The sequence below is a fragment of the Arvicola amphibius genome, chromosome X, assembly GCF_903992535.2.
Source record: "Arvicola amphibius chromosome X, mArvAmp1.2, whole genome shotgun sequence".
Classification (NCBI taxonomy): domain Eukaryota; kingdom Metazoa; phylum Chordata; class Mammalia; order Rodentia; family Cricetidae; genus Arvicola; species Arvicola amphibius.
In genome coordinates, this window is record NC_052065.1 from 121,872,565 (window position 1) to 121,895,916 (window position 23,352).

At 40.9% G+C, this 23,352-nt stretch overlaps 1 pseudogene; it reads left to right on the forward strand.

The window, feature by feature from the left end:
- Nucleotides 1-22,194: 22,194 nt before the first annotated feature.
- LOC119804475 lies at nt 22,195-23,106 on the forward strand (annotated as a pseudogene).
- The last annotated feature ends 246 nt before the right edge of the window (nt 23,107-23,352 follow it).

The window sequence follows — 23,352 nt, forward strand, 5'->3', positions numbered from 1 at the left end:
AACCAGGTTGTTTTTCTTTTCCATGGTAGGAAAGGAAAATGATCTTTTGCAGATGATTTATGTCAAAAGATTCCTACATTCCTGGACCTGGGGGGGAGTGGGGAGGACCTTGGACTTAGCATAAAGTGGGGAACCCTGATGGCTCCTTGGCATTGAGAGGGAGGGAGGGGAGGTATGGGTGGAGGGAAGGGGAGGGAAGGGGGAGAAGGAGGGGCGGGAAGGGGGAGGAGGAGCGGAGGGAGGGGGAGGAGGAGGGAAGGAGATGGAAATTTTTAAATATAAAAAAAAATAAACCATGAGAAAGAAAAAAAAAGAGAATAATGAACATCGAAAAAAAAAAAGATTCCTACAACAAAGTGGTCAGATGCTACAGACCCCAGCTCCACTGTGTGACTTGAGCAACAAGCTCTTAAGCTGTTTTGAGCCCCACTTTCTTAATCTGGCAAGTAGAGCTAAAGACAGACCTCATTCAAGAGTCAAGATCAAGAATTAGCAGAAGACTTTACATAAAGCTCTCAGCACAGTTTGCAAGTGTAGTAGTAATAGCTGGCTATTTATATAATAAGTAGAATTCTCTTTTAACAAGAGTGTTATAGTATCTCACTTGCTGTAATACCATAATGCCCTCATGATTAATTCACATAAGATTGCTTTACTGATGAAAAGGAATATTCCCAGCAGAACCGCACTCCAAAGACTTAACGTATTTATCTATTTATCCTGTTATTGGGGTACAGCTATCATGTCTGTGCAGCTCGGTGTTAGTCTCTGTAAAGGGTTCATCTAGATACAATTTCCAGGCACTGTGCTAAATGCTTTTGGTTAGAGAGATGGATCAGACAGTGATTTTGTCTTATCTGGGAGACTGGATGAAAGATATGTAAAAGTAACTGCCACCTTAGGGACAAATTCAGTAAAAGACTACAAGTGGCACAGGTAAGGTATAAGAGAGTTCAGAAAAAGATGTCACTTTTGGATCTGCCTGTGATGTGACCCTGTCTGTCTTTAAGTCACAAAATGTCAGAGAACATTAGAAGTTCACTCCTGAATACCTCTTTCCTTCAAGTCTTGACCTCTGTCTGTCTCCTGCTATGTAAAATGGAGATGGTACTCAAACCTGCCTCATACAGTGGTGAGAAGGATTGATCGCCTCACACGGTGTGTCCTTGATCCACAGAAAGCACTATGGAGCTCTCTGCTGACACTTCTCAGGCTCATCTTACTGGTGAGTCAATTCACAAGGTAGACATAGCCAAGGTACTATTGTGCAGGTTTCAGATCTTGACTGTTAAAAGTGAATCACTGAACCGGCAAACCTATTGTCTTCTACTCTTTGTGTGGCTTTTTTTTTTTCTGGAAAATTAACAAAGACATCAATACTCTACTTTATCCTGATCATTTGCCAGCGCAACCACCCCAAAATTTCTGATGTAGATTTTACTTGCACATACATCGCTATGAAATTTCATATGTAAAATGTACTAAGAAGCTCAAATGATGCTTTCAGCTGTGCCTACAAAACAAAACTGTAATTGCATGACCACACATGATACTAGTTCTTACTTGTGGTCAATAAAGCAACTCCTGTGTGCATGGCATGCTAATTATCCCCCACCCCTATAAAACCAGACAGCACACCTAATATGTTTCAACTGGGTTACAGAAAAAAAATCATAATTTGGATTTTTTTCAATAACGCCTCCAGCATCTTGAAATTAAATTGATTTATGTGCACATATTGATAATTGTTTATGAGGCACAGCTAAGCTAACTGGCAGATAATTATTAGCTCAATTATCCATCCAGCATTCACCAATATTGTGAATATAACTAAGATGGTTATTTTCTATGCCTTACATTATTGTGTTGCAACCATCCTTGTCTTTAGTACTAAGAAGTCATACTCTTAATACTGTCACAACTTATTATCTGAAATACAATGTAGGTGTAGATGGGAATTTTGGTGGTTTGAATGGGAATGGACCCCATAGGCTCATATTTTTGGACACCTCAGTAAAACTGTTGGGAAAGGACACCTTGTTAGAGGAGGTGTTTCCCTGGGGAGGTAGACTTTGAGGTTTCAAAAGCCCATACCAAGCCTGGTGTCCTTCTCTTTGCTTCATGGTTGTATCTCAAAATGTGAACTCTCAGTTACAGCTCCAGCATCATGCCTGCCTGCCTGTTGTCAGGCTCCATGCTATGAATTACGAAGGTCATGGGCTCTAACCCTCTGAAACGGTAAGCCCCAAATAAATTCTTTCTTCTATAGGGTGTCTCGTCATGGTGTCTTATCTGAGCAATATAAAGGTAACTAAGACAGGAGATTTTCTGTAACTGTGAAAGAAATTCAGCCTTGAAAGGAAAATAACTCTGGAGGAAATGAAAAACTCATTAGTTCTAAAGGTCAAAAGTTAAGCATTTCTTGTTGAGAACCTAAAAAAAATGGTTTCTTGTAGTAATATTAGAATATCAGAGTTCAAGCGACAAATGGCAAAATGTCAGAAGCTCTGACAAGCCCCTGGTGATGTCCAGCCCAATAAAAATGCTCCTTCTCATCATCCCTTTCTAGCTTGCCCTTTCTCTCCCTCCCTCTCTCCTTCCCTTGTTCTTTCTCTCCCTCTTTCTCTCTATTACACACACACATCGAGGGGAGGAGGGGAGGGAGAAGGAAAGAGAATGCTGTTTAAATAGCTTACCTATTTACATCACTATGAAAAAGGTGCCAGAATTGTTTGTAGAACGCTAACAAACAGCATGAAGAATCCAGAAGCCATGGAGGTAACCTGCCTAGTTATGTAAGAGCAAAAAAATGGATTTTGAAAAACTAAACAACAAAAACAAATAGAGTTTTCTTATAAACTGTTTTACAAGTGGGTTATTGGTGTACTGATTTATGCTTCAGTCACTTCTAGCATGTACACACACACACGCACACACACACACACACTAAAATAAGTCTTAGCCACTTTCTCCCTAAGTCCTGTGATTTTTTTTCCTCTCAAATTTGGGCATATTTATGACAGTAATATCTTATGTGTGTGCAGCCGCACTTTATATTTTTATCTCATTGTATCCTCCCCATAATTCTGTGACACCAAGACTCCTTAGGTTTCAGATAAGGAAATGGAGGCTCTATGAGACTGAGTTGCCAGCTGAAATTATAGCTATCGGTTGCTAAGGCCTGGACGTTTCTCATGCTCTGTCTATTAATGGAATGTTTCTATACTCAGAATATGTGTCTGACCTATTGGATAAGTGGGACTCCTTCACTAGTCATGCAAACCTACTCTGAGAGACCTGTGCTTTTATCTCTTCCCTGGAATAAAACCAGGTCTTCTGACTGGCTTTTCTGGCCACTCAAATCATATAATACATACCTTTCTTCAGTGAAGTCGTTCAATCCTACTTTGAAATCAAAACCCTGTGTCTTCATTCTCTATTCCCCAAGTTGGACCTGAAGAGGAAAAGTGAGGTGTTGCTCATCCAATTGTCGGGTTCTACACCTTTCACTTCTGCTGTTTTCCTATACCTAGCTTACCATGACCCTTGACTTCTTCAGTGGTCACAAAAATAATAGCAAAGGCATGTAAGGGGGCAAGATAACCTTACTCTACTGATGCTATGATGATAATCCAGTATCAGTGCTTTCAGGTTTGCATGGGTGCTTAAAGCTGTATGTTTACTCTTTGGGTTGGTTCATGTATTCCTTATTTATAGCCTTAATGTTGGAGAAGGAATCATCATGAATGCTCAAGTTTTAAGCCTCCTTAACAGCTGCAGTTGGGATAAATTTTTCCATTGTACCCTGTGCCATATAACTGATGTATTTGTGTATAGTGTGACTAGGACCTCCATATTGGACTTAATGAGACTTAACCTTGAATTCCGATTATATTCCTCTTCAAACTTACAGTATTGGCGATGCTTTCCTATCTCCCTAAGTCTCATAGTAATTTTATCTGTGTAGAATTAAATATAATGCTAATTACACAGGCATTGTAAGAGAAATTGAGATAATATATACCCTTAGTTTGATATAAAATAGGAACTCATTATAATCGGTGATAATAGTAGCTATTTTTGTTGTGCAGGCAAATCTGGCCCCTGTAAACACTCCAAGTTGGACAATATTTGTCTTCAATGTCTTTACTGTCTCCTGCTATCTGAACTCCTAAGTTTTGCAGAATTGCTTTTATTTTATTGCTGGTTTGAAATTCATCATCATATTATCCAGCCTAAGCCTGGAAGCTCTGTAGAAAAGCTCTTGCCAGATTGTAATGAAGCAATGGGATTTAAGATGATTATTTTCTGTATCAGTGACTTGTCTTGTTGATGTGGCAAAATGCCCTGACAAAAGCAAGCTGAGAAAGGAAGGAGCTACTTGGCTTCTACAGTCTCAGGGCTGCAGCGTGTCATGGCAGGGAAGTCCTGCAGCTGGATCTTAAGATAGCTTGTCGTATCCACTATTGGGAAGCAAAGAAAGTGAATGCTCGCAGTTTCCTCCTCTTGGGGTATTTTGGGACCCCAAACAGTGCAGCCCACATTCAGGGTAGGTCTTCTCATGTCAAATAGCACAATTTGCGTAATGGTCCATAGACATTCCCATAAACTAATCTAACTTAATACCTCAAAGACAAGCTCAGAGGCTTTTATCCTAGGCAATTCTAGATCTTGTCAAATCTGCAAACAATATCAACACCCATCACACCTGCCATCTTGCACTCAAATGCTCAAGAAATGAAATGTGCTATCATTGTTACTTGTGTATATTGCTAAAATCTTCTCATGTCCCTGACTTTTAAAAACATTCCACTTGCATAGAATAACAACTCTCAACCACCAGGTAATGTCTTCCCTTAAAAAAAAATTGCTGGCCACTATCAAAGTGACACAGTAGATGACTTGATTAAGAATGCAGGTACCGAACCTATAGTCCGTGGCCCCAGAAAAGCTAGGAAACACAGAGAACCCTAAAAGAGACGTACACGGATCCCCATGGGAAGTGAAAATAGACAAGATCTGAGAATATTGGGAATGGAGTGGGGAGAGAAGGGAGGGAAGAAGGGGAGGAGGAGAGAAGGGGGAAGAGAGGAGAACATGAGGGAATGGGTTGGCTGAGATGGGGGAAGGACAGAGAGTGAACAAAGAAAGAAATATCTTGATTGAGAGAGCCATTACAGGGCTAGCAAGAAACCTGGCGTTAGGGAAATTCCCAGGAATCCACAAGGATGACCCCAGCTAAGACCCTAAGCAGTAGTGGAGAAGGTGCCTGAACAGGCCTTCTGCTGTAATCAGATTGATGACTGCCTTAATTGTCATCATAGTACCTTCATTCAGCTGATGGAAGCAGATGCAGAGATCCATAGCTAAGCAATGGGCTGAGCTCCCAGAGTTCAGTCAAAGAGAGGGAGCAGTGACAATATGAGCAAAGGGGCCAAGACAGTGATGGGCAACCTATAGAAACAGCTGACCTGAGCTAGTGGGAGCTCACTGACTCCAGACTGACAGCAGGGGAGCCTGCATAGGTCCAGACTACACCCTCTGAATGTGGGAGACAGCTGTGTGGCTGGGGCAGACTGTGGCGCCACTGGCAATGGGACCAGTATTTATTGCTAGTGCTTTTTGGAGCCCATTCCCTTTGAAAGGATACCTTGCTCAGCCTGGATACACAGGGGAGGGCCTTGGTTCTGCCTCAAAATGATAGGTCAGACTTTTTTGACTCTACATGGGAAGCCTTGCCCTCTCTGAGTAGTGGATGGGAGTAGGGGGAGAAAGGGGAAGCGGGAGGAGGGGAGGGGAGGGAGGGGGAACTAGGATTGGTGTGTAAAATGAGAAAAGATTGTTTTAAAATAGGAAAGAATGCAGGTTCTTGGGCTGGTGAGACGGCTCAGCATGGAAACATGCATGGCACTAAGACTGGAGATTTGAGTTCAATTGCTGGGACCCACATGGTGGGAGGAGAAAACTGACTCCCACAAGTTTTCCTCTGACCTCCACCTGCACTTTATGGCATGTGTGCTTGCACACATACACAAGCATACAGAATAAATAAAATGCAGTCTGTTTTTACAAATAAATGCAGGTTCTGAGCTGGGGGTATAGATCAGTGGTAGAGCTCTTACCTAGCATGGATAATGCTAGGGCACCATAGCATAAGAGGAAAAATAAAAAGACAGGTTCTGAATTACACTATTTGGACTTCAAGTCATAACTCTGTTCCTTAGTAGCTGTTTGATCTTGAATAAGTGACTCAAACTCTTTGAATATCAATTTTCTCATACATAAAATTGGGATAATAATATTTTGCAAATTTATACCAAAACAGAATATGTAGTGTATACGGGTTAAGTAAATGCTTAGGAAATACTCTCTTACATTATTTACTGTTACTCACATAGCCTTCATTTATTAACCACCTACCAAGAGGTCTGTTTTTGCTAGAACCAAGAGATCAAAAGATGAAATGCAAAGTCACAGTTGTAGGACTGACAGAATTTATAGTCCACAGCAGTGGCTGTCAATTTTATGTGCCAAAGTCACCTAAGAGACTTTTAGAACTCTCAATACTGCATCTATAGCGATAAAATCAAAATCTGTTGGTGGGAGATATGCCAACCTTGATATCAGGATATTTCTGAGTAGTTTAATTATGAAGCCAGAGTTTGAAACCCCTGATTGAGAGCAGGGTTTGAGAAACATTCCCTGTAAGGAGCCAGAGAGGAAATATTTTAGAATTTCTAGGCCATGCATTTTCTGTTACAGCTGCCAACGTTGATTGAAATTCAAAGCAACAGGGAACATATAGGGAAGGGGAAGTGGCTGTACTGCACCACAACTTTATTTAGAAAGGAAGGAAGGAAGGAGGGAGGGAGGGAGGGAGGGAGGGAGGGAGGGAGGGAGGGAGGGAGGGAAGGAGGGAGGGAAAGAAGAAAGGAAGGAAGGAAGGAAGGAAGGAAGGAAGGAAGGAAGGAAGGAAGGAAGGAAGAAGAAAGGCAGAAGGTAGGCTATAGCTTCCTAACTTCTAAACAGAGTTTAGGAGAACACATCAGGGATTACAGTTCAGTTTAGGAAATGTAAAATTGGGTAAAGAAGAACATTCAGAAAACGGTAAGATTAGTGCTGAACCTTGAAGCATGTGTACAAGCTGGTCAGTAAAAGTAAGACAAGGTAGGGGGTGAATGGAAAGAAAATCTCTCAAGGAGAAAAACAGTGGCATCGATAGCTTTTAAGTGAATATGGGGAGTTTATGGACATAAAAATAGTTGGTGTGGCTCAAGTACGCAGCAGGTATTAGGAGAGAGGTAATAGAATAACCTGGACAGATAAGAACAAAAATGCAGGAGCCGGACCATAGCAAACTTTATATGTCGTGTTATGGGTTCTAAGTTTTATCTTGAAGCCCATGGGGAACCGTAGCATCACTGAATCCCATTTTCCAAAGGAGCACTCAGACAGAGGAAGATCGGTTTGGGGAGGGTGATCTAGTAGACTGTAACCATTAAAAAATGATTACAGTAATGAAATAAAAAGTAATGAGACTATGAACATTGATAAGAAGATATGTAGGCTTGGAAAATATGCAAAGAAATAAAACAAGAAGCTGGAGAGATGCCCAGTGGTTAAGAGCACTTTCTGCTCCTCAAGAAGACCTGAGTTTGACTCCTAGCAACCACATAACAACACATGACTCTCCCTACTTTAGTATCAGGGGATCTGATGCCTTCTTCTGATCTCCATGGGAACCAGGCATACATGTATACAGACATACAGACAGTCAAAACACTCATATAAATAAAATAAATAAATTTATGAAAAATTAAAGGAATAGTACAGACAGCAGGAGCCGGATTGGTGGCATTGAGAGGGGGCAGGCAGAAGAACAGTGTACAGGCCATAGGAATTCCTGATTCTGGGTGGGGCAGCTGAGAGCTTTTGGTGCTATTCTTTGAGATAAGGAACATCAATGAACAGTTGAAAAGAAGACACTGGAGCCAGGTGGTGGTGGCACACACCTTTAATCTCAGCACAGGAAGGCAGAGGCAAGTGGATCTCTGCGTATGAGGCCAGCCTGGCCTACAGACCGAGTTCCAGGCCAAACAAGGACATACATAGAAACCCTGTCTCAAAAAATGAAGGAAGAGGAGAAGAAAAGAAGGAAGGAGGGAGAGAAGAAGAGAAGGAAGAAGGGAGGGAGGGGAGGAGGGAGGAGTGGAGGGAGGGAGGGAGGGACGGAGGAAGAGAGAAGAACCTGAGTGTGGTTTTAGACTTGGAGCTTGCCATGCAAATGGGACATTACATAAATTCAGCAGTTTTAGCATAGGAAAGAGGACTAGATGGATTGTAGACAGAAGAAGATAACAGAATAGAAATGATAGTTAAAACAGTTGTTTTTGCTGAGTTTACCACGCAGTACGGACAAATGACAGAAAATAGGTTTTTTAAAACATGATTCTTGGAACACAGAGAGCGCCATGGCTCTTACTTACCATCACCTTCCTAGGCAGCCTTTAGGGTTGGTAATATTACTGCTTCAGTTTCAAACTTAAGGAAAGTGATAATACAAGCGTTGAAGTAATCTTCTGCACATCACAGCTTTGGCCTGACTCGGTTCCCACTCTAAAAGACAAATTAGTACCTAGTACTGGGACCTAGAACCATGTTCCCTTCTGTTGGAAGCCAAGACTTTGCAGAAGGAGAGATTGACTATAATCAGATGCTTCAGGGTCTACATAGAGAAAAGACAAAGATGCGCATCCTTTAGATTTGTCGGGAACCAGTACTCAGTTGATCACTGAGTGACTGGCGGTGAGGAGGTAAGAAAAGGTTTTCAGGGGTAGTTGTCTTTATCAGGACCTTGTCTGTTAAGTACAATGGCAGAGTCCTTGGAACTATGAGAGAACGTATTCTATTTTTGTTTTGTTGCTTATTTTCAATATGAGACATGCCTACACAAGTTGATAAATAAATTGTAAGGAACCTGCACTGCTTGGGTTTTGGTCAAGTTGATATAAGCTAGAGTCTTTTTTTGTTTGTTTGTTTGTTTGTTTGTTTTTCGAGACAGGGTTTCCCTGCAGTTTGTAGAGCCTGTCCTGGAGCTAGCTCTTGTAGACCAGGCTGGTCTCGAACTCACAGAGATCCGCCTGCCTCTGCCTCCCGAGTGCTGGGATTAAAGGCGTGCGCCACCAAGCTAGAGTCTTTTGAGAGAAGAAAACATTAACTGAGAAGATACTCCCACAATGCCTATAGGCACGCCTTAGGGCATTTTCTTGGTTAATGATTAATGTTAGAGGGCCCAGCCACTGTGGGTGATGCCACCCCTGGGCAGGTGGTCCTGGATTGTATAAGAGAGTTAGCTGAACATAGAGGAGCAAGCAAGTAAGCAGAGTTCCTCTGTGGTTTCTGTTTCAGTTCCTGGCTCCAGGTTCCTGCTTTGAGTTCCTGCCCTGATTTCCCTTTGTAATAGACTATAAGCTGAAGAGTGGCATAAACCTTTTCCTTTCCAAGTTGCTTTTGGTCATGGTGTTCTATTTTAGCACTATGACCCCTAAGACAGAACCTGTAAAGAAAGAGTACTTAAATATAAGACTGATCTGAGTGGCCGTCACAGGAAAGTCAGGGTGCGTGATGACCTAGCATGCAACTTTGAGAATGAGCGTCACCACTTCCACTGATGTGGAAAAGAAATAAAGAACACTATAGAAGGATCCAGAAAGAATTGCAAAAAGGGAGGAAATCCTTCCCAGCGGCCCCTTCCCTGCAGTAACATGTCGTTGCCTTAATTCAGATCTGCGTTGCCTTTCTCCTCCCTGCTCAGTACTTGGTACATATGATGCTGATTTATATGGAGCTTCAAGCTGGATAGACAATGGGAAGTATCAACAGGAAGTAGACAATGGTGAAGCAAGGGAGGCCTAGGTAATTACCCCATACCTCCTCCTTTCCTGGGTTATTTTAGAGTGATTTCTCTCCATGAAAAACCACAACCTTATGAGGCAGCAGTTTCTCATGACCACTTGCTTTTCTGGATCTGCCAAGATGGTGGAGTTAGAATATTCCTGTTGCTGGTACCAGGGTTAACACTCATGGTAGTTTCCTGCAATTCTGCCTTCACCTTTATAATCCTTCCATTAACTCCATTTCATTGATCCATTGTGGATGGAGCATTTGATTCCTGACAAGACCCAGGTGGTAAGGCAGGTAAGATCATTAACTGAGAAGGAGGGAAATTGCCGTGGGACAATGGTCTTGTACTTTGTATAGATTTGTCATATGTATTTTTATAAAATGCTAATTGGCCAGTAGCCAGGCAGGAAGTATAGGCAGGGCAACCAGGACAGGAAAATTCTGGGAAGAGCAGAGGCTCAGTCTGCAGTCGTCATCCAGATGTAGAAGAAGCAAGATGAGAACGCCTCACTGATAAAGGTACCAAGCCACGTGGCTAACACAGACAAGAATAAAGGGCCAATTTAAGATGTAAGAATTAGTTAATAAGAAGCCTGAGCTAATAGGCCAACCAGTTTATAAGTAATGTAGTAGACTTCTGTGTATTTCTTTGGGATGAAGAGCTGTGGGACCGGGCAGGACAGAAACTTCTGTCAATAGGAAATGATGTAATGGAATATATTAAGCGCAGTGGGAAGGGTTTGAAATCAGGTCTATGGGCAAAGGAACATGGAACTGACAAAAGACGTGCAAGATTGTCTGGAACACTTAAAACAAGTTCTCAGATGATGTTAAAAGTTGTCTTTATACAGGATTAGAAAAAGCAGTTTGTTGGCATAATCCATAACAGAACTACAAAAGGCCAAATGCATTCAGAGTATTGGTAAAAGAAGAGTTGAAAGTGAGCAGACTTGGGAACCTGACTGGACTGAGATGCCACAAAGCAAGCTCAGGAGAAATGGTCGAAACACTGAATTTCTCCTTAACAAGTAAGCAATCAAATAGTCCTTCAAAAACAGGTTGGTAGAGACCAGAAAGCTGGCTGGGCAGGAAATGGTGCATGCTGTGCAAGCCTGGCTACCTGAGTTCCATTCCTTGGACCCTCATAAATGTGGAAAAGAATCAAGACCATAAAGCTGCATGACCTCCTCTCATTCACTGTGCCGCATAATACCCCCATACATACACATCACACTCTCTCTCTCTCTCTCTCTCTCTCTCTCTCTCTCTCTCTCTCTCTCTCTCTCTCACACACACACACACACACACACACACAGAGAGAGAGAGAGAGAGAGAGAGAGAGAGAGAGAGAGAGAACAAGCGGGGGTCACTCTCACAAGCCTGCACTGTGCTTGCATGACTCTGATAATGTGGGCCTCATGAACAGGGTCTCTTGTAGCCAAGGCTGGCCTCGAACTTGCTATGTAGCAGAGAACAACCTTGAACTCACAATCCTCCTCTGCATGTGCCACCAGGCCTCAAAAGTCTATGTAGCCTTTCATCTGCAGCTCCTACTTCATTTTCTGTAGTGCCTGGGATCAAACCTAGGACTTTATGCTGGAAGGACAAGTGCTTTGCCGCTGAGATGCAGTTTACATTGTGAGCATTTAGTGGCTTGCCCCCTTTCTCATCCTTAGCCTGGACCCTGCGTGCAGGGTTCTTATTCCCTAGGCAACTAGGACTATTTTGACATATTTCCTTCGTACATCCTTCAGGTCAGCTCGACTAATAAGTTCTTTGTTTCATCAGGCAAAGACCTTGCTGTTCCTACACTTTTCTAGCCAGGCTTATTTACTTTGACATTAAAGTGAAATGGAATTTTCTTTAAGACTGCTTTGATTATGGCTCCATTCACTGGCAATATATATTCACTGCAGCAAATCCAGAAAGTCCAGATAAGCACGAAGAAGAAAATAAGGACTCATCTGTAATCTCCCCAGCCAGAGGCAATGACTGCCATCACTTTCCTGTCTTCTGACATTGACTCAACGTGCAAAATCTATTTCTGAAGTAGAAATATACTGCCAGCTTGTGGAAGGCTGTGCAAAGAATATCTGAACCTAACCAAGTACAGTGAAGCCGAGTGAAGGAGCTGGAGAAGGCAAGAAAGGCAGCTGGGTCACAATGTTGAGTGGGAAGCAAGCACACGCTGCCTAAGAACTCTACCTTGTTCCCTTCTCACCTAGTCCGTCATCCCAAGTGCAAAAGCTCCAGCTGTGGGGAGATCATGCAAGCAAAAGTACAAATGGAAAAATCTACCCTATTTTCAATATCTTCCTGGCAGGGCATCTTTCAATAGGCTTCTTTTTAAATGTATTTGTAATGGATTCTCTGAGAATTTCATACATGCTCTGTGTTTTGATCAAATTCAACCACAACTCTTTTCCTTGCCAACTCCTCCTAGGTGCCCCACCACACCTCCCTCCCAACTTCATGCCCTCTTTTTCATTACCATGAGTCTATTTGGTGTCGCCAGTTTTATGTGTGCATGTAGGAACATCATTGAGGTATGGACAGCATACCAGAGATCACATCTCTGAAGTTAACTGGCACTTCTCCCCCAGCTAGCCATCAACTGCCAATAGCTCTTCAGCTTTGGGGAGAGACTAAGCGCCTCCCTCATCTGTTCTGAAATTGTAGCTTGTTTGATCACTATGTGCAGTCAACCTTGAAGAGGCTTAACATGCCATGAACTTGGTTTTTGGAGAAACAGTGGATCTGTAGTTCCTTAAGTGAAAGACACATGCTGTGCTCCCAGGTAAAAATAAACGTATGTGGTGATGGGGTACACTAGAGATGCGTGTGATAATCCCCATCACCAATAATAGAATCACTATATAGAAGTATTTTTAGAAAACTGATGAACCTTGATAGCTCTCTTACCTGCAAAAACAAGAAGGAAACCTTTCTTTAGCATTGCTGTAGGCTAGTTTCCCAACAGTCTCCTTTTCTTCCAATGCCTTTAGGACCTTTACCACCACCGGTATTGACATGTCCAGCTCCAGTGCCCCCTCTTTTTCTTGCCCACCTATAATTATGGGCAAATAAGATCGCTTTCCACGCCCAAAATTCTGCTTTGCTTCCCAACTTCCTTGACCTGTTCAGCTCCATTCTCAGTCTACCTGTTCAACACTGCCTTCCCAAGGCCCAAACCCAACAATAATTCAAGCATGAATCATTCCCACATCCAACTAACCACAAGTGATTTATCTGTATTTTTGTTCCTGTTAATATTCTTGTCAAAATGAAGGATGTTGTTTTCAGTAGAAATGTTGAGTATTTTTCTGTTAGAAAAAAAATGATATCAGCTATCAGAATCAAATAGGAAGTTCCAACCACAAGATAAAGTTTTAAAATACTCTGATAAGTGGTAGTGGCTATATACAACCTAACCAGAGCTTATTTTTTTTTTAAGATTTGAGGGTGCCTATGAAGCAAAGGTCTTATTTCTCATTGGAGTACATGGGGTTTGGACCAGTTAAATAAAAGATGAGTTGGACATTGTAGCCCATGCCCATAAAACTCAACACTCTAGGCTACTGAGACGGAAATATCACAAGTTCCAGGCAGCCTCGACGACATAGTCAAGATTCCATCTCAAGAAAATAAGAAAAATCAAAGATGAGAGTTGGAAACCAGTTCAGGACTAAGAGCGATGAGACAAACAAAAAATGAGTTCTCCCCACTTTCTTTATTAAGAGGGAGGCACTGTAGATAAAGCATGAGTTTGGAAGAAAGAAACCCGAGAGTCAGGGCTGAAGCAGACTCTGTGCTATGCACTTCATGAGCACTGCTGCATTTTGTTTGCAACACGCTTGGGTGGAATTGTCACTGCAAACATGAGTTGAGGCTGTATCACTCACCAGCTCTTTTCATTTGGTCAAGGAATTTTAGGTCATTCAAGTCTTAGATTCCATCTGTAAAGTTTTTTCCCCTGGAAGGTTCTTCCAACAATCGCATGAGATATGTGTGGGAAGAGAGTTCTCTACCTTTCCGTGTGTCTCCGAAACAATAAAATGGGATAGGGCAAGGAGCAAGGGAATGGGGCACCTTTGTCATTGACTTCACTTACGTGTGTGTCAGATCCCAGGGTGGATCAGAAGCTTCCTTCACCAAGTAGAATTTAAGAATGAACTGACCTGAGACTCACTATTAAAGGGAATCTGAGCTCTAGGGAGATTATTGGGAAATGCTGGAGGGCATGTGCTTCTGACGGGTCAAAGGGACAAAGAATAAACATTCCCCAAGCACAGTCTTCAGAAAGAACTTGTTTTCCAGAATAGTTACTCAGAAAACACAGTAATACGAGAAAGGAGGAGGGAGACAGTACCTGTCTCAACATCCTAAAAGAGTTTTCTGGAATGGATCTATGAAGGACGAGACCAGAGGACTCCAACCCTTACATTTCTGTACTAGTGGGGGATGCTGTAACCTGAGTGTGCAGCCCATGGACAGACAAGACTGATTGCCCAAGCTGCTTTCACCCTGAGATTTCAGTCGCAAATCTATAAGAATGCATTTGTCCAGCCAGCTTCGGTGTAAGGAAAATTTACAGACTTGCCTCTGTTTTCCCCCCAAAGCAGTTCCCTGCAAAAGGTCTCTAATCCCCATGGGTATAAATGGAGGGGAAAGTAAACAGGGCTTGGCAAAAGGGTGCAACTGGAATCTGCTCGTAAACTGAGTGGGAAATAAATTTCCAGTGTGACCCTAAACCTAGCCAAGTCTGTGCCTGTACTTTCAAGATGAAGAGATCTCTCTGTCTCCCTTCCTTTACTGATATTCACTTAACTGAATTTATTTAAAGGCATATACTTTAATAATGCTGATACACACACACACACACATATGAAACCACCAATGTAATCAAGATAATGAATACACTGTGACTGTAGAATTTTTTCCTCCACACTTTGTTTCTCCCTCTTCCCAAGCAGTAAACTATGGCTATGTTTCTGTCATTAGAGATTAATTTGTACTTTATATATTTTAGAAACAGAATCATACAGTATGTGCTCTTTATTTTCTAGCTTCTTCATGTCAGAAAAATATCCTGAGTTTTATTGATGCAGTTCCATGTATCAAGAGTTCACTATTTTTATTGTTGATCTATAATTTATTAATCCATATATTATAATTTATTTCTGTATGCCTTTGTGGTTAGGCATTTGGGTTGTTTCTAGGTTGTAGCTCTTTCAAACAAAGCTGCTGTTTATATTCATGTGCCAGCCATTATACAGACATATTCTTCTTTTTTCATGGGTAAATTCCTAGGAATAGATCATAAAATAGGCATGTCTCTAAATTTTTAAGAAACTCCAAAGTAGTTTTTTATTCCTTCAGGGATCATAGAAAGTCCCTGTTTTTCTGCACTGTGGTCAACATATGGAAAGGTCAACCACTGCAATTTTAGTTCTTCCAATTCTTGTGGGTTAATTTACATTTCACTGTTGACTAACGATGTTGAGCATCTTTTCATAGAATTAATTGCTATCTTTGTATCTAGCTTGGTAAATCACCTATTGAGGCAATATTGTGCCCATTTTTAAAGGAGCTTTTCATATTATTGTGTTGTCAGGGTTAATTATTCAGGACCCAAGTTCTTTATCAAGAATGTACTTGAAAATATTTGCCCATAGTCTATGGGTTGCATTCCGATTTTCAGATGCATGTATTTTGAAGAGCTAAAGGGTTGAGCCACAATTCAGCAAAACTTTTAATTAATTATTGTCGTTAAAAGATAATGCTTTGGTGACATATCTACAAATTCTTCATTAACCCAAGGTTAGAATACCTTTTTTCTTACATTCTTTTGAAGTTTTACATTAAGGTCTATGATCTATTTTGGGTTGATTTATGTGGGTGGTACAAGACATTGTTGGAGGTGACTTTGTGGAGATCCAATTAGTCTTGTATTATTTGTTGATAAAGTTTTCATTTCTAAGTGAATTTAATTTGTACCTTTTTCAAAATCTATTGATCATCTTTGTATGGGTCTATGTCTAATTCTCTGTTTACCCCTTTTTGATGCTAATACCACACTGAGTTCATTACTGATGCCTTTAAATCCTTCATTTTGTCATTTTTTTTCAAAGTTCATTTTTGGCAATCCTGGGATTTTGGTACTTCTATGTTAAACATAGATTCTAATTGTCAGCATAAGATTTTAAAACCCTGCTGGAGCTTTCACTGGGGTAGCACTGAATCTGGAAAATCAGTAGGTCATTTGGGAAGAATTTACATATTTGGAGTGTTGTCCTTCAATCAATGAACAAAATAATTGTCTCCATTTCTTTAGATTTTCCTCATTTTCTCTCAGAATGTGTTGCAGTATTTGGTATATACATGATCTGCATTTGTTTTGCAAAACATGTTGCCAAGTATGTGATTGTTTTGATACTGTCAAAAGATAATTGTTTTTCTTGAAGAGTGGGATTCCTGGTAGATTGATCATACACCAGTAGATGGCCCAATACCAATAAGTCTATGGACAACACAAATTGGAATTGAAAGGTTATTAAATTATGTGGGTTTTCTTAATTTTATGTTGGATTATTTTCTATCAAAAATAATTTTGCACAATGTATTTTGATTATGTTTTTCCTCTCCCTCAATTCCTCCGAAATTGTCCACACCTCCAGACCCACCCAATTGTACTTTCTTTCTCTCTCTCTCTACAAAAATGACAGATAAAAACAATGACAAACAGCAGCAAAGTCTAAGAAACACGCATTAAAACCTGCACAAAAACACATAAAATGAAAATAAACGTAAACAAGCAAAAAACCAATAAGATAAAAATGTCCAAACAAACCAAACTGAGACAAAAAGTCTAAAAATTACCATTGAATTTCTTTTGTGTTGCCTGACTATCACTGGAGAATTGACCCTGGACTGAAGTGTGACTGGTATACCCAGTAAGACCCTATTTGAAAACCTGGATTTTTTTTCTTTTCAGCAAGTATCAATTACACATAGTTTCTTGACTAGAGGTGGGAACCCACGTCATTTTCCCACTTCCAGCCCTGGGACCCCATCTGGTTTGAACCTGTGCAGGCCCTGTGCATTCTACCATCAGTTCTGTTGTGTCTAGAAGGCACTGTTTCCTTGGAGTCAGTCACCACCTCCAGCTCTTACAACCTTTCTGCTTTCTCTTTTGCATAGATGCCTGAGCCCTGATGGGAGGACTGCGATTAAGATAGCCCATTTAGAACTCAGTGTTCCAAAGTCTCTCACTCTCTGCACATTGTCTCTGTGTGCAAGAAACTTCTCGGTTGTGGGCTGAGCCATCTTGTTGCTGTGTTCCTTTAGCAGAATAATAATATTAGGTTTATCCCTATGCCTACCTAGTCTTAGACACTTGGCCACTTTAGTGATGTCAGTCATGGATTCCATCTCATGGAGTAGTCCTTAAATACAAGAAAGTGATTGGTTCCGAACATAACATTTGTGTCACTATTCACCAGTACATCTTGCAGGCATGTCACTATTCTAAGTCTCAGGGTGTTGTCTGAGTTTTCTGTCCTGCCCAGTTCCTACAGTCATTAAGTCCCAGAGAAATCACACAGAAGTCTCCATTAGTTATAAACTGATTGGCCCACAAGCTCAGGCTTCTTATTAATTCTTATAACTTATATTAGCTCATTATTCTTGTCTATGCTAGCCATGTGGCTACCTTGTTCAGCGAGGCAGTCACATCTTGCTTATTCTGCAGCTGGGCCAGGACTCTAGAAGACTATGGGCTTGCCTCTTCCCAAAATTCTCCTGTTCTCCTTGACCTGCCTCTACTTCCTGTCTGCTTGTCCCGTTTATACTTCCTGCCTGGCTACGGGCCAATCAGTGTTTATTTAAAATATAATTGACAGGATACAGAGCACTGTCCCACACCATCAGAGTTTCAAGTTGAAAAATATTAGTGATTACCTTTCTCCTCTAGGGGGATGCAGAGTACATTAGAGAAACATGAGTTCTAGTCAGGGGCGAAGTTTCTAGTTAGTCATCAGTTCAACTTCCCCATGTTTGATGACATATGTGAGTGTTGTCTTCAACAATAGGGGCTTATTATCAGGGTGTGGAGAGCAAAGAGATATGGCAATAGGCTGTGATGTTGGGTGGTTTCCCAGGGACCCCTTAGGCCAATGACTCAACAAGACATACCCCATTCCTGGCACTGGAGGTTTTACTTGGTGGCGTCAATTGTCTAATGAGAGAGCATTGTCTTCGCTCGTATTTTACGAATCCATTTAGATTGCTTTTGTAGGGTCTATAGTAGTAGGGTTTTATATGGGTTTGCAAATTGTCTTTAGTGTTAGTTTCCTCCTCATATTTCCTACTTAACCCTTCTCTTGGTTCCTCTTCCCTATTTAATCTTCCTATTCTAGTTTCCCCCTTTTTTTTTCTCCATAACAAAAAATTCTATTTCCCCTTCTTTGGAAGTTCCTTTTCTCCACCCACCACCTTAGTCCCTTACTAGATACCTAATCTCTGGGGTTATTCAGATTGTTTGACTCATACCAAAGGCTTGAAAGACAATATCCACTTAAAAGAGAAAAGCCACAATATTTATCTTTTCGCATCTGGGCTAACTCAGAATGACTTTTCCCAACTCCATATATTTACCTACAAATTTCCTAATTTAATTTTTCTTAACAGCTTAATAATATTCCCTTATGTAAATATACTACATTTTCATTATGAATTCATCAGCTGTGTCCAACCTAGGATGTTTCCAATTTCTGGCTCTTTTGACTAAAGTAGCAATGAGCATGGTTGAGAAAGTATCTCTGTAGTTAAACACAGTAGCTGTACAAGTTTGTACTACCACAAGCAGTAGGTAAGTGCTCCCCTTTCTCCAAGTATTCACCAGCATGTGCTGCCATTTCTTTTATTCATCTTGACCATTCTGACTGGGATAAGATGAAATCTTAAGGTATTTTAGTTTAAATTCACATTTCCCTGGTGGTGAACAATGTTGGAATTTTCTTTGTTTCTCAGCCATTTGTGCTTCACTGTTTGAGAACTCTCTGTATAGTGTGTAACCCATTTTTATTTGAGTTATTTATTGTCTTGATGTCTAAGATTTTGTTTAGAACTTTTGATAGGATGACCATTTTCACAATATTAATCCAACTGATCCATGACCATGGGAGATCTTTCCCTCTTCTGGTGTATTCTTAAATTTTTTCTTCAATGTTATAAGTTTTATTATACAAGGCTTTAACTTGCTTGATTAGAGTTATTCCAAGCTATTTTTGAGACTATTATGAAAGGTACTGTTTCCCTGATTTTTTTCTTAGTCTATCATTTATATATAGAAAGGCTACTGTTTTTTCTGTGTTAATTTTGTATCCTGATGCCTTGCTGAAAATGTTTACCAGCTCTCTTGATTACTATTCTGTTGCTGTAAAGAGACACCATGACCAAGACAACTTATTGAAGGAAACATTTAATTAGGGGACTTTCTTATAGTTTCAGGTTAGTTCATAACCATCATGACAGGTAGCATAACAGTGGATAGGCAGGCATGTGCTGGAGCAGTAGCTGAGAGCTCACATCTAGATGGACCATAAGCATATGGCAGAAAAGGAGAGACTGAGCCTGGCATGGGATTTTGAAAACTCAAAGGCACCCCCAGTGACACATTTCCTTCAAAAAGGCCACACCTCCTAATCCTTCTCAAATACTTCCACCAATTGCTAATCAAGTATTAAAATATATGAACCAATGGGAGTCACTCAGATTCAAACCACCCCATTACCTGTAGAGGTTTTTTGGTGGAGTTTTTGCTGTCTTTTATATATAAAATCATATCACCTACAAATAAAGATGCTTTGACTTCTCCCTTTCCTAATGGTGTCCCTTTGATCTCCTTCAACTGTCTCATTGTTCTAGCTATGATTTCAAGCTTGAATATTGAATAAGAATAGAAAGAGTGGATGTCCTTTTCTTTTTTCTGATTTTAGTAGGTTTTACCAACGGCCATTTTTTATACTAATGAGATGGCCATATGGTTGTTGTCTTTCATTCTGTCTAAATGGTGGATTACATTTGTTGATTTCCATATGAACCGTCCCCGCATCTCTGGGATGAAGCCCACTTGACCATAGTTGACTGCCTTCAGACGTACGTTCAGTTGCACTCTTCTACCAGGGGCTCTACACATATTTGCTTACTTGAAGTTGACCCATAGCTTACTGGTTCTCTTCTCAGTAATATTTTTCTCTCCATGTTTTGCTTGGGATATGTTCGATGGCTGTGCTACCAGTTTATAAATCCTCTCTTTGGTGAGAATCATTCTGGCATTAATTCTGCTCGCAGTGTATTTTTCATCTCACACGAAGTATTTTAGCTTTACAGAAATTTCATTTGGGTCGTTTTAAAAAAAAAAACCTTCTCATCTTTGAATTGTTTTCTGAGAGACTGGGTCATGAAGATGATGACTAGTGTCCTCGTTGTCACTGGACAGTGGCGCTGGCTGCCATATGAACATGAATGTCAAATTTCTCCACATGGTTTTAACCCTCATGATGGTCTAACTGGAGTATTGTGCTTTCCAGGTGTAGAATGTAGAGCGGTTATTACCCGAAAAATATCTTCTGCCTTGCTAGTTTGTCTTTCCCTAGAGCTTTGATTCGTGTTAGTTCTTCTTGGAACACTTATTACCAGTGTTTACTGTCATGTTGAGGTTGCCAGCATATCTATCATGCAGTTTTAATCATTACAACAAAAGGAAAACTAATGACCACCCCAATGTGCTGTTTCTTGGTTCAGAGTTCCTTGCTAAGGGTTTTTTTTTTTTCAGTTTTTAATCCTTACCTTATATATAATGTACAAAGTGTTAACTCTTCTTGGCAGAAGACATCGGGAAAAAATATCAGAAGGGCCCCAAACCTTCTACTCTGAATGTCCAATAATGAACTTAGACTTGTAGGGCTGCCAATCTGATGCTCAGTATACATGAAACCAGGATTTTCAATCATTAGGTTTCTTTGTGCTTTGAAAGATAGGAGAAACTGGGGATAAAGGAAAGACTCTTCCAATATCTCCAATTATAAGGTGACAAAGGCACAAACAAGGCCATGGCAGTAGTAACTACTGGAATGAGAGAATAGATGAACAAAACTTGAAATAAAAACATATCTGGAGGGAATGGGATTGAAATATAGTTTGATGAAAAGTTTACAAAACTTTGAGTGCCCTACCGAGCAGGTTTGATCTTAGGAAACCCACCAAGACCTTCTACAGCTTGACATCATAGAACCAATGGTCTTTAGAGTCTCAAACGGCCATCATGGAATATTATAGACTTAGTAGCTTGAACAGTATTTGCTTTCTCACAGTCTGGAGGCAGAAGTCTAAGGTGCAAATGCCAGTATGATCAGCGTCAGGTGACAGCTCTCTTTCTGGCTTGCAGATAACTTTCTCTGCTCTCTGGTTTCTCCTCTGGCCTTTCCTTTGGGTGTGCCTTCCTGGAAAGAAAGTGAGGTCTCTGGTGTCATTGCATCTTTGTACAACAACAGACCTATTGAATTACAGGTGTACCCTTTTGACTGAATTACTCTTAACTCCCCCTTAAAGACTGGATGTCCAATATAGTCATGTTTACAATGAAAACATATGTTTTAGGAAATAAACAATTATTCTCTGGCATGGCACTTTCTGGAAATGCTACTCTGCTAGTGTGCATCACTTTTTTACAGAAATCTTTTATGTTTTTTGAGAAGTGTACTAAATGAAGATGATATGCTTATATACACACATTAAGATATTATATACACACATTAAAGTATCATACTGCATTCCATATATACATACATACAAGTCAAATGATAATTAATTTCAAATTAATAATATATAAAGAAATTTAAGGATTAGTTGAACATAGCTATCTTCTTTCAGTCCCTAAAGCAGTAAATAATAGAGATTCTATCAGTTGCCTTCCTTTCTTGGCTTTTGTCTATTGGAGATAAAAGAACTAGCGGGGCTTTATGAGTAATACAGTCAGTGACATGCTCCTGACTGCCCAAATCATCTGAGTTATCTTTAAAATAAATCCCTTCACAGATGTGGCGAATGCTTTAGGCATCAAATTTATTGAATGTGGACATTATCTGTCGGCTGCCCTCCTTGATACAGTAAGTGACTCTTACTGTACATTGAGATAACCTGAGTTTTAGCTTGAGCCATTATTCTGTAACATCGGCTTCATTGAGAATCGGGGAGTAGGAGACAGCTGAGCTAACACATTGTGGGTAGATGCTGAAAAAGAAGGCTGGCATCCAGGAAACGCCCCCAGACAGCCTTCTCCCTTTCAGTCTCCTCAGCCACCTGACTCTTCTTCTAGCACTTTCACAAGGTTGCTTCCCTTACTTCCTGTCACCCCAGATACTTGGCCTTACCAAGGTATTCAAATTGTTCTACTAAGTGTTTCTGGGGCTACACAGTCCCACCTGAAACCAAAGTCTCTTGAGGACCTTTGGGCCAAGTCGTTATTTTTGTCGTTAATCACTTCTTGTTAACCTCTTGCTCCAACAGGAAGCTTAACCCACGGCTCACTCTCAACCCAGGCTCACTGCAAAGAACAATGCCAAATACTGGCTCCTTAGCTCATAGCCCAACAGCTAGGAAACTAGCTGAAAGCTCCAAGCCGGCTGTGTTCCATATTATTTTTCAAAGGTGTTCTCTCGGGTCTTGAAAAGGGCATAGACTGCTTTCCCCTGGCCAGCAGGAGTTCGTCAGAGCTCTGGCAGCCTTCCTCAAATGTCCGGGAAGCTGAAAGTCCCTGAATGGGTGGACACAGTCAAGCTGGCCAAACATAAAGAGCTTGCCCCCTATGATGAGAACTGGTTCTACACACGAGCTGCTTCTACAGCACGGCACCTGTACCTGCGTGGTGGTGCTGGGGTTGGCTCCATGACCAAGATCTATGGAGGACGGCAGAGAAACGGTGTCAGGCCCAGCCACTTCAGCAGAGGCTCCAAGAGTGTGGACCGCCGCGTTCTCCAAGCCCTGGAGGGACTGAAAATGGTGGAAAAGGACCAAGATGGGGGCCGCAAGCTAACACCTCAGGGACAGAGAGATCTGGACAGGATTGCCGGACAGGTGGCAGCTGCCAACAAGAAGCATTAGAACAAAGGATGCTGGGTTAATAAATTGCCTCATTCATAAAAAAGAAAGAAAGAAAAGGGCATAGACTGAAACAAACCAGGATTACAAAGATAAGTCAGGTGTCACTCCTCACAAGATAAAGAGAATATAGAAAAGTTTAAAATGACCGCACAAATTTGACTATTTACTGTTGTTATTTACAGTTACTATAGCTCTGGCAGCCTTCCTATGATAATGCCAGATCCGGTAAAGGCCATGTGAAGAATGGTTAAAGTCTCTGCCTTTGATTTGTTGCTAATTTTTGTC